General features: G+C 36.9%; 1 protein-coding gene across 1 annotated transcript in view; it reads left to right on the top strand.

Moving 5' to 3' along the window:
* Positions 1 to 23,743, top strand: part of LOC111157119 (glutathione S-transferase C-terminal domain containing) — a 133,120-nt gene that overhangs the window by 43,763 nt on the left and 65,614 nt on the right. The gene's annotated exons all lie outside the window — the stretch shown is intronic.

Here is a 23,743-nt window from a genome sequence, read left to right as displayed (position 1 = left end):
TTCTTCTTTAAATGTTTGGTAGAATTCCCCCGGGAAGCCATCTGGCCCTGGGCTTTTGTTTGTTTGGAGATTTTTGATGACTGTTTCAATCTCCTTACTGGTTATGGGTCTGTTCAGGCTTTCTATTTCTTCCTGGTTCAGTTGTGGTAGTCTATGTGTCTCTAGGAATGCATCCATTTCTTCCAGATTGTCGAATTTGTTGGCGTAGAGTTGCTCATAGTATGTTCTTATAATTGTCTCTATTTCTTTGGTGTTAGTTGTGATCTCTCCTCTTTCACTCATGATTTGACTTATTTGGGTCCTTTCTCTTTTCTTTTTGATAAGTCTGGCCAGAGGTTTTTCAATCTTATTCTTTCAAAGAACCAGCTAAAACCAGCTCCTAATTTCGTTGATTTGTTCTATTGTTTTTTTGGTTTCTATTTCATTGATTTCTGCTCTGATCTTTATGATTTCTCTTCTCCTGCTGAGTTTAGGGTTTCTTTTTTGTTCTTTCTCCATCTCCTTTATGGTGTAGGGTTAGGTTGTGTACCTGAGACCTTTCTTGTTTCTTGAGAAAGGCTTGTACTGCTATATATTTGCCTCTCAGGACTGCCTTTGTTGTGTCCAACAGATTTTGAACCGTTGTGTTTTCATTATCATTTGTTTCCATGAATTTTTTCAACTCTTCTTTAATTTCCTGGTTGACCCATTCATTCTTTAGAAGGATGCTGTTTAGTCTCCATGTATTTGGGTTCTTCCCCAATTTCCTGTTGTGATTGAGTTCTAGCTTCAGAGCATTGTGGTCTGAAAATGTGCAAGGAATGATCCCAATCTTTTGATACCAGTTGAGACCTGATTTAGGACCGAGGATGTGATCTATTCTGGAGAATGTTCCATGTGCACTAGAGAAGAATGTGTATTCTGTTGCTTTGGGATGAAATGTTCTGAATATATCTGTGATGTCCATCTGGTCCAGTGTGTCATTTAAGGCCTTTATTTCCTTGTTGATCTTTTGCTTGGATGATCTGTCCATTTCAGTGAGGGGAGTGTTAAAGTCCCCTACTATTATTGTATTATTGTTGATGTGTTTCTTTGATTATGTTATTAATTGGTTTATATAGTTGGCTGCTCCCACGTTAGGGGCATAGATATTTAAAATTGTTAGATCTTCTTGTTGGACAGATCCCTTGAGTATGATATAGTGTCCTTCCCCATCTCTTATTATAGTCGTTGGCTTAAAATCTAATTGATCTGATATAAGGATTGCCACTCCTGCTTTTTTCTGATGTCCATTAGCATGGTAAATTCTTTTCCACCCCCTCACTTTAAATCTGGAGGTGTCTTTGGGTCTAAAATGAGTTTCTTGTAGGCAACATATAGATGGGTTTTGTTTTTTTATCCACTCTGATACCCTATTTCTTTTGATTGGGGCATTTAGCCCATTAACATTCAGGGTAAGTATTGAGAGATATGAATTTAGTGCCGTTGTATTGCCTGTAGGGTTACTGTTACTGTATATTGTGTCTGTTCCTTTCTGATCTACTACTTTTAGGGTCTCTCTTTGCTTAGAGGACCCCTTTCAATATTTCCTGTAGAGCTGGTTTGGTGTTTGCAAATTCTTTCAGTTTTTGTTTGTCCTGGAAGCTTTTAATCTCTCCTTCTATTTTCAATGATAGCCTAGCTGGATATAGTATTCTTGGCTGCATGTTTTTCTCGCTTAGTGCTCTGAATATATCATGCCAGCTCTTTCTGGCCTGCCAGGTCTCTGTGGATAAATCTGCTGCCAATCTAATATTTTTACCATTGTATGTTACAGACTTCTTTTCCCGGGCTGCTTTTAGGATTTTCTCTTTGTTGCTAAGACTTGTAAATTTTACTATTAGGTGACGGGGTGTGGACCTATTCTTATTGATTTTGAGGGGGTTTTCTGCACCTCCTGGATTTTGATGCTTGTTCCCTTTGCCATATTGGGGAAATTCTTTCCAATAATTCTCTCCAATATACCTTCTGCTCCCCTCTCTCTTTCTTCTTCTTCTGGAATCCCAATTATTCTAATGTTGTTTCATCTTATGGTGTCACTTATCTCTCAAATTTTCCCGTCGTGGTCCAGTAGCTGTTTGTCCCTCTTTTGCTCAGCTTCTTTATTCTCTGTCATTTGGTCTTCTATATTGCTAATTCTTTCTTCTGCCTCATTTATCCTAGCAGTGAGAGCCTCCCTTTTTGATTGCACCTCATTAATAGCTTTTTTTATTTCAACTTGGTTAGATTTTAGTTCTTTTATTTCTCCAGAAAGGGCTTTTATATCTCCCGAGAGGGTTTCTCTAATATCTTCCATGCCTTTTTCGAGCCCAGCTAGAACCTTGAGAATCGTCATTCTGAACTCTATATCTGACATATTACCAATGTCTGTATTGATTAGGTCCCTAGCCTTCAGTACTGTCTCTTGTTCTTTTTTTTTGTGGTGAATTTTTCCGCCTTGTCATTTTGTCCAGATAAGAGTATATGAAGGAGCAAGTAAAATACTAAAAGGGTGGCAACAACCCCAGGAAAATATGCTTTAACCAAATAAGAAGAGATTCCAAATCGTGCAGGGGGAGAAAGGGGATAAAAAGAGGTTCAGAAAGATAAAAAAAAAAAAAAGAAACAATTAAAAGAAGAAAACGAATAAAGAAAAAATATACAAAGGAAAAAATATATATATATTAGATAAACTAGTTAAAAAACGTTAAAAAAAGAAAAGGGTAAAAGTTAAAAAAAATTAGCAGAAGAAGAGAAAAAATTGAAAAAGAAAAAAAAATTAAATTAACTGCAAGGCTAAAGAATCATGGGGAGAAAGCCATGAGCTCCGTGCTTTGCTTTCTCCTCCTCTGGAATTCTGCTGCTCTCCTTGGTATTGAAACTGCACTCCTTGGTAGGTGAACTTGGTCCTGGCTGGATTTCTTGTTGATCTTCTGGGGGAGGGGCCTGTTGTAGTGATTCTCAGGTGTCTTAGCCCCAGGCGGAATTGTACCGCCCTTACCAGAGGCTGGGCTGAGTCATCTGCTCGGGTTTCCTTTTGGGAGCTTTGTTCCCTTAGCGCTTTCCTAGAGTTCTGTAGGACAGGAATGAAAATGGCGGCCTCCTGGTCTCCGACCCAGAGGAGCCGAGAGCCCGGGGCCCCACTCCTCAGTGCGCCCTCAGAGAACAGTGCCCAATTACTCCCGTCTGTTTCCCTAGCCTCCGGCCACGTTCCGAGCTCACCCAGCCTGCGACCGGTTCAAGGTAACCCCGAGCTGTGAGCTCACTCCTCAGTTCTGTCTCTGTAGCCGGCTTCCCTGTTCTAATACCTGCAAGCTCTGCGACACTCAGACACCCCCGATCCTTCTGTGACCCTGCGGGACCTGAGGCCATGCTGACCCCTTGTGGGCTTCACCCCGATTAAGCCTCTGGAGCGATGTCCCTCAGCGGAACAGACTTTTAAAAGTCCTGATTTTGTGCTCCGATGCTCCGCCGCCTGCCGGGAGCCGCTGCCACCCCCCCCCCCCCGCTGCCGCGGTCTATCTTCCCGTTGCTTTGGATTCACTTCTCCTCCAGTCCTACCTTTCAGAAAGTGGTTGGTTTTCTGTTTCTAGAATTGCTGTTCTTCTCTTCGATCTCCCGTTTGGTTTGTAGGTGTTTGCAATCTTTAGATAAGCTATCTAGCTGATCTCCCGCTACCTGAAGTAGTCTCAGCCTGCTACTTCTTCACCATCTTGACTCCTCCCCCCTAGAAGAAGTGTTCTATTTCATCCCACAAAACTTATTTTAGTCCATATTGTAATTTCCTGAAAATTACTTTTTTTTTCTGAAAATTACTTTCAAGGGCCAAACATGTTATAGAAAATTGTTGTTTAATGTGATTTGTCTTAAATCCTACAGTTGTGAGGGTAGGGTAAAAAGAGGAATTATAATAACTCTCTGATATTGGAGTCTTTGCTTAAAAGGCTTAAAATTGGAACTCATTTGATTAAAATTAGAAGGAATAAATCTCTTAATATATTAAGAATTTTCATTCCCAAGATGAATTTACTCTTCATTGTTGGAATATGGTTACTTTTAACATTTTTAGCTGTTTTCCTTTTTTTTTTTTAAAGATTTTATTTATTTGACAGAGAGAGATCACAAGTGGACAGAGAGGCAAGCAGAGAGAGAGAGAGAGGAGGAAACAGGCTCCCTGCGGAGCAGAGAGCCCGATGTGGGACTCGATCCTAGGACCCTGAGATCATGACCTCAGCTGAAAGCAGAGGCTTAACCCACTGAGCCACCCCGGTGCCCTTTTTAGCTGTTTTCTTACCTTATTCTTTTCACTAGTCTTTTAACACCATCTGGTCCTATTATACCAAGTAATTTCCCACTTGTTGAATGCACTTGTGTCACACCAGGTGTAAGGGTTAGAGATTATGGAGCATGTCTTCAAGCTCTGCTCACATTCTGGGAATGCTTGATTGCAGTGCTCATTATGACATTAAAGATCTTGCTCATGAACAGTAAGTTTTGTGCATGTCTCAGGCAAATGGTCTCCTCGCATTCCGGGTCTCTTTCTCCTTCCTCACAGAGCTTGAGTGCTTAGCAATTATGAGTAAACTCTTAAACCAAAAAGTTACATTTACATACCTTACATAAATGTAGGTCTTTTATATCTGTATCAAGGAGTATAAATGGTTATACTCCTTGGTTATAATGATATAAATGGTTAATATCAGCTGAGCTTTTCTGCTGCATGCATCTGTGATTATAATATTTAATTATAAATACTGCATGTACCCAACCTACTTCACAAAGAAATACATTTCCTTGATTTTGTGCTAGTGAGAGGGCCTTGTTAGGTTTCAGTGCCTATAGAAAAAAAAGGTTCTAGTAAAAAAAAAAAGACTATTTAAATATAAATGCAACATTTTCTCTTATTAGGAAACAAACTGTAATTAGTGAAAGAATATTCTATGGAGTACCTGGGTGGCTCAGTTGGTAGAGAACCTGCCTTCAGCTCAGGTCACAATCCCAGACTCCTGGGATTGAGCTCTGCATTGGCCTTCCCTGCTCGGCTGGAAGCCTGCTTCTCCCTCTCCCTCTGCCTGCTGCTCTGCCTACTTGTTCTTTCTATCTCTTTGTCAAATAAATAAATAAAATATTTTTTAAAAATTAGTGAAAGAATATTCTAGCTTTATAATACTTTTACTGAATCTTTCAACATTTCTTTCTATTTATTATTTTTAATTTTTTTTTAAAAAGATGTTATTTATTTAAGAGAGAGAGAGCATGATCAGGGTGGGATGGTCAGATGCAGAGGCAGAGGCAGAAGAAGCAGACCTGCTGGTGAGCAAGCAGCCCAACAGGAATCTTGATCCAAGGACCCTGGGATAATCTCCTGAGCCCAAGGTAGGCCCTTAACCACCTAAGCCACCCAGGTACCCTCTTTCAACGTTTCTGTTCATAGTTTCCTTTTATCAGGCAGTGTGATAAAACTTTTCACTTATGTCAAAATATGTTAAAGAATTCAGCTATTTTGTGTTTGCTGTTAGAAAATGAATTTTTAAAATTTGAAGCATGATACAACCATCCACTAAGATAACTGCTAATTTTTAATGATTCCATAATAGTTCACTAAGTACACTGAATATATTTTGCTTGATTATCTGCAGTTGAATATTAAGTTGCTATCAACTATCCCACTACAGATAGCACTATAGATAGCACTACAACGAAAACATCCTACACTTTGCTTTTCCTATTATTTGAATCATTTACCAGAAGTGAGCTGACAGAATCAAAGGATGTGAACATTTTTGTTGCTTATGATATGTCTTGTTAATAGATTTCGAAAGGGTTTTAACTAGTTTATGTTAACCATCAGCAATGTTCGGGAGTCCCTGGCTCATTCCCACCTTCACTGGCATTAGTTCATCAATTTCTTTTTCATAATTTTTACAGGCTGATAGGGATAACTTGTTTCATTTTGTGTTATTTTAGCATAATGAAGTTGAATATATGCATTTATTTTGCTTAATACCTGTTGTCAGTTTTCTTGTCAACCTGAATGAGTTTTTCAATAAACAAAATAAGTATATTAATCCTATCTTGACTTACAAAAGATATTTCTCTAAAGGTATTGTTTGCCTTTTTAATTTTAATTAGCAAGGTGTTTTTCTTAAAGCTGAGAAATGCCACAGGTTTTGTGTTTTAGTTCCATTTTGTATACAGAATGCTGCAGTAGAAGTGGGCAGTTCCTGTAGGTTCTTACGAGTGGGACAGTCTCAGGCTGGACAATAGCTTAGAACCTGTGAGCTCTAGAAGTCACCTAGCAATGTGAGACCAGAAATCTAACATTTTTTTACGTTGCAAGTTATTTTATTAATTTCTTAATTTGTTCTACTTTATTTAGCAGTCTTTTTTTTTTTTAAGATTTTATTTATTTATTTACTGACAGAGATCACAAGTAGGCGGAGAGGCAAGAGGGGGAGGGGGGAAGCAGGGCTCTCTGCTGAGCCGTGAGCCTGATGCGGGGCTCGATCCCAGGACTCCGAGATCACGACCTGAATTGAAATCAGAGGCTTAACCCACTGAGCCACTGAGGTGCCCCTCTTTTTTCTTTTTTAAAAGATTTTATTTATTTATTTATTTATTTGTCAGAGAGAGAGAGAAAGAGCACAAGAAGGCAGAGTGGCAGACAGCGGCAGAGAGAGAAGCAGGCTTCCTGCAGAGCCAGGAGCCGGATGTGGAACTGGATCCCAGGACCCTAGGATCATGACCTGAGCTAAAGGCAGAGGCTTAACTGACTGAGCCACCCAGGTGTCCCTAGCAGAGTTTTTTTTAAATGCCAACCTGTCTCCCTTGTACTAATGGTAACCCAAGTAAGTTTTAGTTTTGTATGTTTGTTTATTGAGAGAGAATTACACCCCTGGAAGACAACCTGAAGGTGGTGGTGGTAATTCAAGTGAACCCCACTTGAAAGGTGAAGTTGGAGGGGCCGGTTGTCTCTTCCTCCAGGAGGGTTAATCTATAGCAGTTGTTTTTAGTTTGAGTAAAGGAGGAGAGTCCCTTGCCAGCTGCTGTCTCCCTCAAATAGACTGAGCTCCTTGAGGTCACAGGGCAGGTATTCCTGTTTGTAACTCTTAACGCCTAGCTGACTAAGCAGCACAAAGAAGACAGAGATGTAAGGAATACTTGAATGAAATAATGAATTGTGGGGGAGGAAATAGTATGAGAGCCAGTTGGAGTTGAAAATATAGTACTGAATCTGAGTGTCCTCAGAGGAAGAAAATGATAAATTAAAATTCTAAGATCTGATTTTTTAAAACGTTACTGAAACTGACAACGATGTCTGCAAACATTTATCTGGACTCTACAGAAATGGAGTGTTTTGTTTTTTTTTTCACTATTTCTCATTTTTTTTAATGGAATGGTTAGTGAAATGAAATTAATTCATCAAAACCAGTGTTTTACGATAACTCAGTCTTACAGTTGTGTCCCCAGCTGACAGAGCATGATAGTTTTTGTACATCCTCCTAAGTAGGCCATCTCACTGGGCCTGGGGACCAGTGCTGAGACAGGAAACCTATGTGTTCTCTGCCTTCACAGTATGAAGGAGACTGGTTCAGCAGACTGTGTTATGCAACCTAGTAACTTAGTCAGTTAAGATAGCACAAGCATTTTGTTACATTTGAAAAAAATAAAAATAAAAATAAATAAAAGAAGAAAAAAGAAACAAAGGAGAATTCAGGTACAAAATTACAGTGAATTCTAAGTCAGTGAGGGCTGCCTCAAAAGATAATAGCCTCCTATTATTAAACGGAGAATCTGCTTCAGCAGCAGGGTTTCCTATTTGGAAGCCCATAAGAGAAGATAACTCCAATAAATAAATCTATATTGTTCTGTAAAAAATGCCTTCTAGAACTTTCTTTTTAAGGAAATCACATTTAAAAGCATTTTTTTCTTAATCCCTTATTTTCTACGAGACTTTGATCTTACCACCTAGTTTTGCCAACTATATTACATTTTAGAAACATAATTTCTGTGGTGGTTAAAGGATTACTGAATTGGAAAGACTGAAGCAGTAGGTATTGTAAAAGACTAGAAAGGAAGAATATTGATTTTTTGGTTGGAATAGATTTCAAGCAGGTCAAGCAGATCTTGAATTTGGCCTTGAAACAGTAAACTTTAGATTAAAAGAAAGAAGAATGTAAAGGATTTTAGTCAGAGCGAACAGCATTAACAAGACTAGGGGCCTAAGTGTGGAAAAGGGATTTCAAGTGAATGTCAGATAACTAGTTGTATGAAGTAATGCCAACTATGGATTAATTGGTAAGGTGGGATCAATGCATTGAGAACCTTTAATGTCATAATCTGTGCTTTTTTGTTTTTCCATTAACAAAGACCGAGTTTTGTAGGGGTTTTTGTGAGTGTGGTAGGGGGCGGAGGTATTAGAATATGGTTTTCTTTTGATTTCAAAAACATTTTCCACTGTTTCAGAACTCTTCATAAGGACAGATGACAACAACAATTTTATATATACCTTTATACATTTATATGTTCTTTCCTAAAAAAATGAACTTTCTGGAGAGAATAAAGACATTGGTACTGATACAATCTATTAATTTTCTGACCCTAAGAGCAACTTTAGAATATGAGTAACAGAAACCAGCAAGTGTTTCTCTATTAAAATAGCAGAATAGATCACCTTTCCTTGAGAGAAGACTATAGTAAGTGTGCTGTATTTATTGAATATAAATCAGTGTTTGTCTGACTTCTGATTCTGCAGACTTTTATTTGACTCTGCTTGTTATTTTTCACCAAAGGGCTGCAGCCTTTTTTATGGACTTTTTCTTGGCCATTGTTTTGTTCAGAATATAACAAAAACCTGGCATTTTGGTACAGTTTACTGCTAGCTGGTTTATTTTGTCATTCGCTTCTGGAATATAGCAATAAGGGCATAGACCATGGGAAAAAATGATGAAAAGCACATGGAGAAAATTCCACCTGGTACTTTTGTCGAGGGTTCATTAGCCCTTTGCGTGACCTAAATCTAAGTCACCTTTTGTGTCTGTGTGCTTTATCAACCTCAATTATACCTGGTGGAATTTGAAAATTCTATTTCTGGAATTGCTCTTTATTTGCACATTACTGACAGACTTCATTTACTCATGTCAGGGAGGGACTGGGTAGTGCTGGGTACCCCTAGCCCCACTCTCCCTGAGGGAGAAAATTCCCCAGAGTTTCTGAGTAAGACAGCAACACTTTCTTTGCTTTGTTGTCAGATTGGAAATGTCTTTGCCTTCAGTCCCTGAGGCCAGATTTCAGGTGTTTTCCCAAAGGAACTTCTCATATGGAAAATAGTCCTCCCCTGAATAATTTTTATCGCCTAATAAATTATTCAGATTGATACTGTCAGCACTAGGGTGGGCAGCTGACTGAAAGGGGCATATGAGTGGCAGCTCGTAGCAATAGGTTCTGTATTTCGGCCATCAAGCTGAGATCCCTGATAAATGTGTTCTAACTCAATTAGGTTCTCCCCACCTGCATTTTAAGGATATTCTTAACATTGACTTACACTGTGCCAAACTATAGTTTATTTGGAGTTAGCTGCTTTTTCTAGGGCACTTAACACATCTGATATAAAGTGATCAACACTGAAGCAGATGGAAAATGATTTCTGACTGGGTAGGTCCAAGTGGATGCAGTTTCGGACCTGACCTGGCTAATATGTCTGACCTATTACTTCAAGGAATGTAGTAGCAGGTGTTGATATTTTCCCAGACATCAGTGTGGTCATGTTTGGTAGGATATGCTTAGTGCAGTGTGAAACTGACATTTCAGAGCTCCAGGTTGCCATTTACAGTGACCGGTTTCTATTGATGAACTTTTTGCTTTTTTTTTACTTACAGACCCACATAAGCTTTTAAAAATTGATTCTCGGTTTTAAATTGGTTCACACCTTTATTTTAGATGAGATTATTTGAATTTGCCTGGATATCTTTATTTTTGAGGGTAATATCTATTGAGGAATACCTTCATTTCACTCTTTCCTGCATTTTTCTAAGTAAAAAGAAATTTTACATTTTGCAAGATCCATTAGTCAGTTGATCTGTTTTTAGTTAAGAATAGACTTAATTCATCCCAGAGAAATACAATCTCTTTCATTAAAAAAAAAAAAAAAAGTTAGGCGAGTTTAAGAATAACTATTTGCTGAGTATTGTGTCAATTCCTGTGTTGCATAATGAACAAGATAAACATAGGGACCAAGTTCAATATGTGGGTACCTTTTCAAGCCTGTTACAATTTCTTCTTTTATTGTAGAAGAACTTGCAAACTTCACATAGCAGATCAGAATTTAAGAGGACAGAGGATACTAAGATTCCTCCTAAAAATCTGTTTTATATGAAGCCCTTCATTGTTAGTCACCATAAAAGACATCCCTATAAAGATGAAGTGAAACAAGGAAAAGGATGTAATTATATTTAAGAATTTGAGTTGAACATTTTTCTTCTCAGCATTTATATATGTCTTTTTTTTTTTTTAAAGATTTTATTTATTTATTTGACAGAGATCACAAGTAGGCAGAGAGGCAGGCAGAGAGAGGGGGAAGCAGGCTCCCCGCTGAGCAGAGAGCCCAATGCGGGGCTCGATCCCAGGACCCTGAGATCATGACCTGAGCCGAAGGCAGAGGCTTTAACCCACTGAGCCACCCAGGCGCCCCTATATATGTCTTTTTAAAAACATTTATAAAATACTCTGTGTGCAAGACACTATCTTAATATTATCTCGTATAAACCACATAACAACTCAATGATGTATTCTTATGCCCAATATACAGAAGAAATTAGACTATTTGCAAAGGCATCGCAGCTAGTAAAATGCAGAGCTGGGATTTGAAGCCAGATTGTGATTTGAAACATGGCCTTTGGAGCAAGACTGTCTTAATCAGGTACTTTCTGCTGCTCCTCTGTGCTTGTGAGTAAGAGACTGCATACCATTTTTCAGTGTTCTCCTGTAACATGCATTTTCTCATGCTTTACCAAAGGCACTATTATAAACATAACACAGTTATTTTGGTATTATTAGAAACAGGAAGGACACATCTGAGATGTACCAGAGAATTACACATAGCATTAAAGTTTAGAACAGGGGACACCTGGGTGGCTCAGTGGGTTAAGCCGCTGCCTTCAGCTCAGGTCATGATCTCAGGTCCTTGGGATTGAGTCCCACATCCGGCTCTCTGCTCAGCAGGGAGCCTGCTTCCCTCTCTCTCTCTCTGCCTGCCTCTCCATCTACTTGTGATCTATCTCTGTCAAATAAATAAATAAAATCTTTAAAAAAAAAAATAAAGTTTAGAACAGAAGTTGCACTTTTCTGAGTTTTCTAACCACATTTCACCCATTTTTAACCATTCAAAGGTTTTGTATTGAATCAAAAATATTTGTTTAGTAATAATTTGATTTTTCCTCAGAGCTAGGTGTGACCCTCTCACTTCCAGGGGTCACTGATAAAGACTTCTTAGAATCATTATTGGCCAAAAAACGAAGCCTTCACTTATTTACAGTTTTTATTTATGTTTGGCTACTTTCTTTTTTACTTGTACTCCTTAGTATCCCATCACTCAAAAAACTTTTTCTTTAGAAGTGATAACAATTAAAAGGGGTGGGTTATAATGAAAACAAAACTAGGACAGGAACTCCCAACAAGAATATAACAATGTGACTCTAAATTATACATATAATCTCAATCAGTCAATGTATTTACTATATTTATAAAGTACTTACTTATATATGTGTTTAGTAGCAATGAAAAAGTACCTCAAGTTTTATAGAAAAACATGCTATTGATGTTTCAGAAAGGAAAAAAAATTTTCATATCTTTTTTTTTAAGATTTTATTTATTTATCTGACAGAGAGAGATCACAAGCAGGCAGAGAGGCAGGCAGAGATAGAGAGGGGGCAGCAAGCTCCCTGTGAGCAGAGAGCCAGATGCGGGGCTTGATCCCAACCCTTTGCGCCACCCAAGTGCCCCAAATTTTTCATATATTTAAAAGACTTATGCTGCTGTTGTGTATCCAGCTCAGTTGTGCTAAATGTAATCTTGTGCAACTGCTAATTTATACTGTAAAACATCTCTCCAGTTGATAATTCTTATTTTAAACTGTGTAATAATAAGTTCATTTATGAGTAGTTATAACAGGTTAAGAGAAAGACGTGTTTATAATTAGTGTTATAAGTATCCTTAAGCTGCCAGAACAAAATACCACAGACTGGGTGGCTTTAATAACATTTATATTCTCACATTTCTGGAGGCTAGAAGTCCAAGATCAAGGTGCCAGAAGGGTTGGTTACTGGTGAGGCTTCCCTTCCAGAAACCTCCTCACTGTGTTGTCACATAGCCCTTCCTCTGTTTTGTGTTTTGTGTCTCTTCCTCTTCTGATATGGACACTGGTCCCATCAGATTAGAGCCCCACTTCATGATTGTATTGAAACTTAATTACTACTTAAAGGCCCTATCTCCAAGTACAGTCACATGGGGGTTAAGCCTTCAGCATATGAATTATGAGAGGACACAATTCAAAACATGTAGCATCAGTAGGATGGGTGAACTGCTAGGTTCTTCTAGTCATACTTCTTAATTTTAATATATTCTTCTTTAACTTAGCTCATTGAAATTGTGAGGTGTTTTGTAATCACTTCATATCTTTTAGATTTAGGGAAGGGGGGTATACTATTGTGGTAACTTTCAAAAATTTTTAAACTTAACCCACATATAGAAATAGATTGCCTGGAGGGCACCGGGGTGGCTCAGTTGGTTAAATGTCCAACATTTGGTTTCAGCTCAGATCATGATCTCACGGTTGTGACCCTGAGCCCCACATTGGGCTCTGTGCTCAGTGGGAAATCTGCTTCAGACTCTCTCTACCACTCCCTCTCACTTGCTCTCTCTCAAATAAATAAATAAAATCTTAAAAAAAAAAAAAAAGATTGCTGAGCACAAACCAATTCACATGCAATTACATATATACATGTACTATATGACCAAAACAAGAGTTTATTACAAATCTCACCCTCTTATAACCAGTGCACCCTGCTACTTTCTATTCTTTTCCATCTTTATATTCTGTTCTCTCATTTATATTTTTTTAAAATAGTGGTCATGACCCACTCAATTGTTCAGGCCCACTAAATTGACTTAATGGGTTGCTATGAACAATTTGAAAAACTATTTAAGAAGTAAAAACTCTTGTGTGACTGGTATTTTCTCAAATAGTGGCATGTTGTTGCATGTGCATTCCTGATAACTTACTTAGCATGTAACTACATAGTATGTTTTTAAAAGAGAGTTTGGCTGTGCAGTTGTTGATCACTCCCAAGTACTGGGTAGCTAGAAGAATTCATTAGAAAGTACAACCTTTTATTTAGAGGGTAACCCAGTTTCTTCCAAAACTTGAAAGACATCAAATAAGAGATCCAGAAGCTTGCTACATTGGTTATGTTGGCCCCCTTGTAAGCCAGAGTCTGTTAAGGATCAGATGTAAATGCACAGTGACACAAGCCATTTAACAAATAATCTTGATATACTCATGTCATCTACCATCTGTATCCCTTTTCCATTAATTGGAGATACTGTTTTATTCAAGGTCTTTTCAGAAAATAGAAACCATTCCAAGTATTTTATACAGGAATAATTTAACTCAAGGTGTTAGTTGCACAGTGGTAAAAGCTCTAGAAGCCAAACAATGGGGTGGTGACTTGTCCCAGAAAACAGCAATAGCAGGAAGTTGCTGGGAAGAGGCTGTGTTACTGGAATCCAGGAGCTGGGGTCACCTGGCAAAAACTGGAACCATGGAGAGAAGGATTGTCTGGGTGAGTTAAAGCCCCAGAGACTCAGCTGTTGCTAGAGATACTACCAAAAAGCAGAGAAGGGAGAAGAGAAATATTTAGGCTTCTCTCTTCTTCATACCATCCAGTCTTCTGCAAATGCCATTCATAGGTTAAAATTGCTTGAAGCCAGAGAGGAAGTAACAAAATTTAGTTCCCTGCCGTACAGATCAGAGCCAAGAGAGTGGGAATTGATCTCAGGCAAAATAAGCAAATGATTGGCACAGATACTAAGACTCATCTGTTTATTTGTATTTGATTGATTTCATTTTATTCCTGATGCCCATGTAACAATTCACTGTTGTAAATCACATTCATGCCTACAGATTCATAGATTGAATTTTAGGTGTTCAGAATACCACCTACCTTTCTCATGTTCTCATTGAATAAATGTGCCATGATTTATTTAACTGTTTTTTCTTGTTGAACATTTGATATTTTGCTACTGTAAATTACTCTGCAGTGACTATGCTCATGCATGTGCCTGTCCTTCCTTCCATATTGTTTTAACTATTATTTTAAAAGTTATATACGCAGAAGACAGATTTGTGTGCCAAAAGCATGAACAGATTTATGGCTCTTCTTATTTATTAGCAGTTTGCTTTTCTACAGCATTGTTCCAATGGATTAGCATCAATATACAAGAGAACCGATTTTAGTGACTTGTCTACACTGGAATAGTGTCATTAAAAAATCTTGTTGCCCAATTTAGTTGGTGATTAGTGGCACTGGGTTTCAGTTGTTGACTCTTCGATCATTAGGATGTTGAATATACTTTTCACATGTTTATTAACTAGATGCGCTTATTCTTGCATATTCTTCCAACAAGCATTCTTAGACTAGGAGTGAAGAAGCCAGAAAACAATTTAACATGAAGAAAACAAAACAAAACAAAAGCCACAAGCCTTGTTTCCATCCCTGTGTTGGTAGTCTAGGTGATGGACTCGAATAAATTCTGGAAGGTCCTTTAAAGACTCTTTCCTAAAGCATCCAGCCTGACTCGTTCCCACTGCAGTTCACAGTTATAGCATCCTTTGTGTCTTGTCTTTATCCTTAGGACTGGGGATTGGGGAGTGGTCCCTCTTTCAAATACCAAGCAGTTAATTGTTTAAAGTGTGGTCTTCTGTTCTATAAACACTTGAACACATTACTAAACTCAGAGAAAATGATCAAAGTTTTCCTTTTCTTTTTCATGAGAGCATTTTATAATTCTTTACCTTTTTCTCTTAATTTTAAAACATTTATTAAAAAATGAAAATAAGTGTTTTGACAGGAAATAGCATGATAGTTTTTATATGCTTAAATCTATATCTATATATTTTTATACGTAGTATTGGCTCTTGATTTATTGTGGTTTTGAAAGTTAGTTCTTCGCATTCTGTAGGTATTCAAGTTTTCTTTTAGATTTAGGAAGGATCTTAGAGATTATCACCCCTACTTTTATTCTTCATACATTCGTTAACATGGGAAAATACCTTCAGATATTTAAAAAAAATAAAATAAAACATTTTTCTTATACTCAGAGCTTACAACAATAAGAGGCTTAATTGATCTCTTTGTACATGTTTTAATTTCTTCCCTTTGAAAGCATTAGACACCACACTTTAAATACTTTAAATTCACAATAATTATTTAATTAGACCTTATAAGATATATAATGTGGCTGGCTAAGGATGTGCTGATTTTTATCTAAATGTTAACATGGTTAAGATTTATTTCCTACTATTGACTGTCAGAAAGCACTATTTATGACTTATCCTCCTGTTGAGAAAATTAAGGATTTATATTGTCCTCGTATAATCTATTCCATAAAACAAGTATAGAGCAAAAAGCACAAAGGATAAGTATACACATATTTTCTAAAATGTTTTAGTTTAAAATGAGGAAGTTATTTTACATATACTAAGTACATTTGGAGATGACTTACACCAACTAATTAAAAACCAGTTTGTTTAAATATTAAACACAGTTCAGTATCAATCTTTCCTATTTAATTTAAGAAATAAGGAATTATTTTTTAAAATACCACTATACATAGCCAATTGTCACTCCCTGCCATGAGGACAGAGAGCTATCATAGGTCCAGGTCCACAGAGAGGGTAGACTCTGTGAACTAATGGTCCTTTGATGATTGAAGGAAACAGCTGGGAATGTATGAGTGAACTTAACAAGCCCTTCCTGACCACATTTTACAAATCCACAACTGGAAGGTGCAGTTTGTGATCTGTTGCAGCCTTGTCTTCCACCATCTCCTTGTCTTCTCCAGATTGTATTTTAAATTTCAGATCCTTGAAGGTCCCATATGATTTTTTGCCACTGTGCCTTTGTGGCTGATGCTTTATCTTCCTAGAACCCCCAGAATTGTTATCAGTTCTTCATGCCACATTTTTAATAGTCGCCATCTTTGGTGAATTTTATAGTTGATTCCTTCATTGTTTGTTTGTTTGTCTGTTTGATGGGTTGGTTTTCAGATTTTCTTTCATTGATCTGTATATGTAACTTTTACAATCAGAAAACAGATTTTGTTTGTTTATAGCCATCATCTATATCTTCACAGTGCAGAGTAGAGATCTCCAGAAGGGAAAAACTTATAAGAAGTGCTTTTAACTTAACCTCAGAGTAGCAAATTGAGTAGAATATGAAGCTCAGGCAGGTCTTAAAAATTTGGTGCATGAGGGCACCTGGGTGGCTCAGTGGGTTAAAGCCTCTGCCTTCAGCTCAGGTCATGACCCCAGGGTCCTGGGATCGAGGCCCTGCATTGGGCTCTCTGCTCAGCAGGGAGCCTTCTTCCCCCTGCACCCCCCCCCCCGCCTCTCTGCCTACTTGTGATCTCTCTCTGTCAAATAAATAAATAAAATTAAAAAAAAAAAGTTTGGTGCATATATATGTTATTTCTCTGTGCTATTTCTTATATTTTTCTTGTACACAGACTTTATGCTGAATATATCCTATTTTAGCATTTCTGTACCTAGTACCTTGAGGTTAATTTTGCTTGACAAAAATTAACCATCTGGAAGAGATTATGCTGAGTGAAATAAGTCAAGCAGAGAAAGTCAATTATCATATGGTTTCACTTATTTGTGGAGCATAACAAATAGCACGGAGGACAAGGGGAGATGGAGAGGAGAAGGGAGTTGAGGGAAATTGGAAGGGGAGGTGAACCATGAGAGACTATGGATTCTGAAAAACAATCTGAGGGTTTTGAAGGGGCGGGGGGTGGGAGGTTGGGGGATCCAGGTGGTGGGTATTGGAGAGGGCATGGATTGCATGGAGCACTAGGTGTGGTGCAAAAATAATGAATACTGTTACGCTGAAAAAATAAAAAATTAAAAAAAAAAAAACATCTGGGGGCGCCTGGGTGGCTCAGTGGGTTAAAGCCCCTGCTTTCGGCTCAGGTCATGATCCCAGGGTCCTGGGATCGAGCCCCACATCGGGCTCTCTGCTCAGCAGGGAGCCTGCTTCCCTCTCTCTCTCTGCCTGCCTCTCTGCCTACTTGTGATCTCTCTCTGTCAAATAAATAAATAAAATCTTAAAAAAAAAATTAACCATCTGCCACTGCTAATTTTAAAGATTCTAATTTTATTTATCTTGTTTCAGTTTCTTCATCTCTAGGATAAAGAAATTTTGTTGGATCTTTGTGGGGCCATCTATCTCTGATATACTATAGTATGATTTAGAATATTGCTTTTATAACTGCTTTCTGATTTCCATTCTCTACTTTCCTCCAGCCCACTCTAAAATTGTTTCCAGATTAATCTTCATGATGCATAAGTGATCGAATCTAACTTCTTCTGGAATGGGAAATACTAAATATTGGTAGCTTTCTTCATGCATTGGGGTTATTGTGGATGATCACTTATTAAAAGCCTACTAAATACTTGTTAAGCAAAGAAGGTTTGGTACATTCTTAGAACTAGGGATGCTGAATTGATTCCAGATTTATGCATCTCACACTGGTGGGAAAATTCAAATCCTATAATTTTGTATTTCACCTTCTTAGCTAATACAGGTCCATGTGTCTTCTAATGTTAATTTCCCTGCAGAATGTGCAGAATGTGGGTCTTCCAAGCAGAACTAGTTTTTATTTCTCATGTTCATTCCCAGAATTCCCAACACTTCTCTATCACTGCCAGTTTGCAGTGGCTTTCCTTCCCTTCTCACATATCTGTTTATCTTTCAGTACTCAGCTGTTACCTAAAAATTTTTACTCAACTCTCTCCTTCACTTTGTATGGCAAATTACTTTTCCACCTTGTACTATAATTTATTTAAGTGCATATATTCTCCTCCATTAGACTGTCACTCTTGAAGGTAGGAAGTAGTTTAAAAGCCTAGGCTTTAGAGTCAGGTGGACCACACACTACCATTTACCAGTTATGACTACTTAGACAAAGTTACCTGTTTTCGCTACAGTTTAGTTTCCTTATCGGCAAAAGGAGGATTTTAATGATGACTTCTTTAGAGGGTGACCTTAAGACTTAAATGAGGTAATGTTTATGAAGTATTTAGTACCTTGCTTGGCACATTAATTAGTGTCCAGTAAATTCATGCATTCTTAATAACATTGTTTTATTATATAATTAAAATTTTATTAATAATCTCTCCTTCTAACATGTAACTTTTTGCAAATAACTTACTACTCATGAGGTAAGTTAATATATATTTTTAGAAAAAATATAATAGATGTTGAATAAAGGATTATAGAAACTCAAAAGAGGGCATGATTAATTCTGATCATGGGATTGAGGAAGACTTGGTTCTAGTTGGCATTTGAATTTTCACATCTGAGGTATGATTTTGAAATGTAGAAATGAGCAGGGAGGGGCATTTGAAACCAAGAAAATAGCCTGCAATTTCAGAGAGAAAGAAGGTCTTAGCTAAACATTAATAATAGAACCTACTTCACAGGGGTTTTTGTTTTCATTTTTCTTTTATTTAAAGTACTGACACAGTAAGAATACTATAAACATTAGTTGTAACATCTCATATACATACTACTCGTTAAATAATGAGAAAAACTCGTGTGTGCACGCATGCAGGTGCACCCGCCTGTGAGATAAATTCTTCTGTGTCAGCTTGAAAGGACCTCTGTATGGCAACATTTTTTTAATGTTTGCAATACCTGGTAGAAAGTAACAAGATAGCATTTATTTAAAAATACTGTTTATTTCAGCTACATATTATTCTTCCTGTTTGTTTGAATTAGTGAGACAGTACTTTGCAAATGGTTTTCAAATTATCAGATGTTAGGGATTATCATGCCATTGTTTCTCATTGGTTTAGCTAAATTCGAGAGAAAACTATTCAAGTGACATCTTACAACAGCTGCAACTGCTTGATATGTAAAACAATCAAAGGATATGTATTATATGAAGTCCATAGTCACTTTTTTAAATTAAATACAAGTCTTGAATAATAGTATTTTCTATAGCAACATAACTAAGATTTGTGTGTGTGTGATATTCTCTTTAACCTTTTTATTTTGGTATACTTTCCAGACTTAGAAAACTTGTAAAAATAGTGCTAAGAGGGGCGCCTGGGTGGCTCAGTGGGTTAAGCCGCTGCCTTCAGCTCAGGTCATGATCTCAGGGTCCTGGGATCGAGCCCCGCATCGGGCTCTCTGCTCAGCAGGGAGCCTGCTTCCTCCTCTCTCTCTCTACCTGCCTCTCTGCCTGCTTGTGATCTCTCTCTGTCAAATAAATAAATAAAATCTTTAAAAAAAAAAAAAAAAAAAAGTGCTAAGAAATTTCGTATACCCTTTAACCCAATGTTAACATGTTACCATATTTACTTTATTTCCTCCTGCCCACCCCCTTCCTCTTCCCTCTCTCATTTTCTCTAGACTGAGATTGTTGCAGACATGATGTCCATTACCCCTAAATATGTTAAGCATGTGTTTCCTAAAAACAAGAAAAAACACAGACATTTTCTTAAATAACAGAAAAATAATTTTCAAAATTATGAAGTTAACATTGATACAATACTAGAGGCCTTATTCAGATTTTGCCATTTGTCCCAATAATGACCTTGGTAGCAAGAGAAAAATCCCATATTATGGACTGCATTTAGTTGTTATATCTCTCTATTTCTCCTCAGTCTTTGTCTTTCTTGACCTTGACATTTTTTAAGAACATAGGCCAGTTACTTTGAAGAATGTCCCTCAATTTGGATTTGTCTGATGTTTTTTAATGATTAGATTCAGGCAATGTACTTTGAGTAGGAATATTACAGAAGTGATATTATTCTCAGGGCATTATGTCAAGAGGACATAAAGTCTCTAAGGACATAAGACTAAAATCTTAACAGATGAGTATTAGTTTGGAAAAGAGACACTATTATAATTCTTTAGAATATTTGCCAATTTCTATTTCTGAGATCTTTTATTTTTATCTTATGTTTTTCACTTTTCAACCTATCGGTAAAATAGTGAAGAAAGCATTTTCTCTGCAGTGTTCTCTGTCAAATCATTGCAGTTTACCAGTATATTTATTGTTAAATGAAGATAAATACAGAAAGAGACTCTTTAGTAAGAAATTTAGTATTTGTGCCAGTAAATGATGACATGGGTTTGATATGAAACAGGGTATTATAGCACTTTTTTTCTTTGTATTTGGTGGGTGTAAACAAAGAGCTTGAAGTAGGTAATTGGTTTGAGAGATTTACTTTTGCCAAATTTTGCCACCAAAGTCTGGGACCACTGAAAAAGAAAAAGAATTGAGGCGTTTTCTATTAATATGAATTTAGTATCGGTTAGCTTTTCAGACATTGAATGGAAGTTGTTTTCTGTTAGGCCCGAATTAATTTTAAATCAGTGGTACTCATTGTATAGATAAATACATAATACTCGGACTTTAAACCTGATCTTTCTTTTTCACTTATTTTCTCTTCTGCAGAGGAAAAAAAGTACTGCCTGAATACAAAACCTGCTGCACAGATGTTGCATCTAATTACATGTTTCATATTGTTCCTTGCCAACAAATACATGTTAATAATAATGAATAATCAACCTCACTTAACAAGAGCAGCACAAAATGTGTTTCTTCCATTTCCCATGATGGATAGACTCAGGGGTGCTTCAAAGATGGTGTCCTCACCACACTGGTGGCCCATGGCTTATTAACAGCAACCTGCTTTAGATGATGAAGTGTGAAATTGATGAGCCCCACTGGGAATTTGATCTGAGCTTTCCAGGCTGTCTTACAATATTCAGTTGCTGTGTTCATTGGCTCACTGGTTTCCCTAAGGCCTCACTTCATGATGCTCTGGAAAATTTTTCCTGGCTAAGTTAACATATGTGCTACTGTATCTGGCTGGCAACCAGATTGCTAGGATCAAGCTTCTAGGAAATTTTACTAGGTTCTGTTCTCCAGCTGGTAACAGGAAGTCTGAGCCTTATAAAAGCTGATTGGATGGAGACAAATGGATGAAATATTTGAGTAGGTCATTATGAGAGAGCATAGCATTATGAGAGACCAACAAAGATCAAAGGAGATAATGTACTGTTACTACCTCCAACCCTCTTTTCAAAGCTTTTACAAATTAGTTTGTTAGTGATTCAGTTAACACAAGTCTGAACAGTTTGAGAAGGATTAATTTGTAATTTTTACTGACATGGAATTGGTCAATTAGTCAAATTATACATAGATAAATTTGGCACAGAGTCTGAAAGTATGGTATATATTATATTGTTAAAATTCATTTCAGAAATTTTTATTTCTAGAATTATTTTCCTTATGGTTTGTTTGAAAAGTCAAGATATTCTTATGTTCCTGTAGTATTAGTAGAAAAATTCGAGGGAGGCAGGACAGAGGCATGCAAATACAAACTTAGGTTTTAAGCAGGCCTGAATATAAAACCATCTTTTAGCTGTACAATCCCATGCAAATCTCTCCAAGCCTTAGATTTTTCAGCTGAGAGAATTATATTTATTTACCTCCCATCATTAAGAAAAGTAATAGGTAGACTATCTTGCCCAGTGCGTGGCTTTACTTTCTTCTCTCACCCAGTACTGTGATATTTCTGTTGAGACACTGAGAATAGAAAAGAAATGTTAGCAGTACCTGGTATTTTATTTTATCATGAGATTTTGTTTTTCTTTGAACTTCTGAAATTTAATTTTTCTTTCTCTTGAAACAAAAATGGCTCTGTGGATCGATTTGCATTCTTAGGGAATATTCTGCAGCAGAAGAGAAGTTGAACAGGCAAGCAGGGAAAGGTGAAGATTATTTCTATAGGTGAGGGAAGGAAAAATTAAAACATGAACATATTTGGTAACATATTGAAAAATGAAATTAAATTTTCCAATTTTTTGGTCATTTGTAACCCTGACTCTTAGCTTCTGAAACTATTTATGTTTTGCTTTGACAAAGATAATACAGTTGTAGGAGAAGCAGCTCTAAGTGAAAAAGGAGCCTTTCACACAGCTGCCAGGGATTGCCTTAGAGAAAGGTGTACAGCATCTCAGTGGAGGGGGGTGGGCAGTTCACATTCTGAAGCCAGGAGATGCTTCCCAGCAGGAATTGTTTTCCAGTGAGGTGCTTTGAAAGATGTTTTTGCTTCATTTAAATGCCCTGTCAGAATAAATGTGCCACTTCTCGTACGGGCCTTGTACAAGGTCAGCAACCTCTCTAACTCTGCTTGCCCCCAGCAACACTAAGCAGTGGTCATAGCCTACACAAGCAGAGTAGTTAAAAGAAAAAGAAAGGAAGAGGAGAATATAAGGAGCAGGGAAAGGGAAAGAAAGAAAAAGGAAACAGACAAAAAAGGCACTTGTGGCTTCTTAATACATGGGAATTATGGTTGCTTCAGAATTCTTAATAATCACCTCTGATCTTTTGTTTTAATAAATATATAAAGAATTTATTTCAGATTTCTCATTTCAAATTATATGGAAAGAATTATTGTGTGTTTGTGTGTATCTTACCTATAAAAAAAAGGGTCCTACCAATTTGGCATGCCTCAAGTAGTTTTTTTTTTTTTGATGTCAAAGTCATCTTGTTGTTAATAGCAACCATGCCAGAACATAAATTCACCTTATTTGTACAGAGCACTTTTCGCATTCTTTCCTTCTGTTTGAGATGGACAGTTTGTTCGAATTTTGACCTTTCTGGCTGGTTAGAGGCATAAGTTTCGACTGATTTATTTGGATAAGATTGGATATTGCACCTGGTGTGGATAATACTAGATTACATCTTCAGGAAATTGAACTTTTCTTTTTACCCTTTAGAACAAACAACTTTCAGAAATGAATATGTTAGGGACAGTGTTAGTTTTTTTGTTTCTTTTTTTTTTTTAACTTTGTTGCAAAGAATCTTCTGGTTTTACTGAAAAAATAGTTTCCTATTGCTTTAGCAAGATGATGTATACATTTTCTGAGACTAAATTTCCTGGTATGTTCTTGATAAAATTCAGTGGGTTTTGTTGTGTATATGTATGCTTTAAAACCTTTCTTACTTTAGTATAAGTCAGACTTAATGGAAAATTGCAAAACTAGCACAAAAACTCAAATTCACCAAGGTTTACATTTTGCCTCATTTGCTTTCTTATTCAGGTTTACTTTCCCTCTCTCTTTCTCTCCCTCTCTGTATCTATATGTGTGTGTATATATATATATATATATGCTGTTTTTCTTGAACCAGTTAAAGACTCATTGTAGATGTTTTGTTTCTTTAGCCGTTATATTCTTTTATATAACTACAATATAGTGATCAAAATCAGGAATTTTTACATTGATACTATACTACTATCTCCATAACCTGTATTAAAATTTCATCAGTTTTTCCAATAATGTCTTTTATATTTATTTTTTTATCTGATTCAGGAATGAAGTTCAGGATCATATGGTATTTAGTTTTCATGTCTCTTTAGTTTTCTTTAATCTGGAATGATTACTGG

Source organism: Enhydra lutris, unplaced genomic scaffold, assembly GCF_002288905.1.
Source record: "Enhydra lutris kenyoni isolate GAN:26980312 unplaced genomic scaffold, ASM228890v2 scaffoldscaffold3, whole genome shotgun sequence".
Classification (NCBI taxonomy): Eukaryota; Metazoa; Chordata; class Mammalia; order Carnivora; family Mustelidae; genus Enhydra; species Enhydra lutris.
This window is presented reverse-complemented; position numbering and strand designations above follow the sequence as displayed.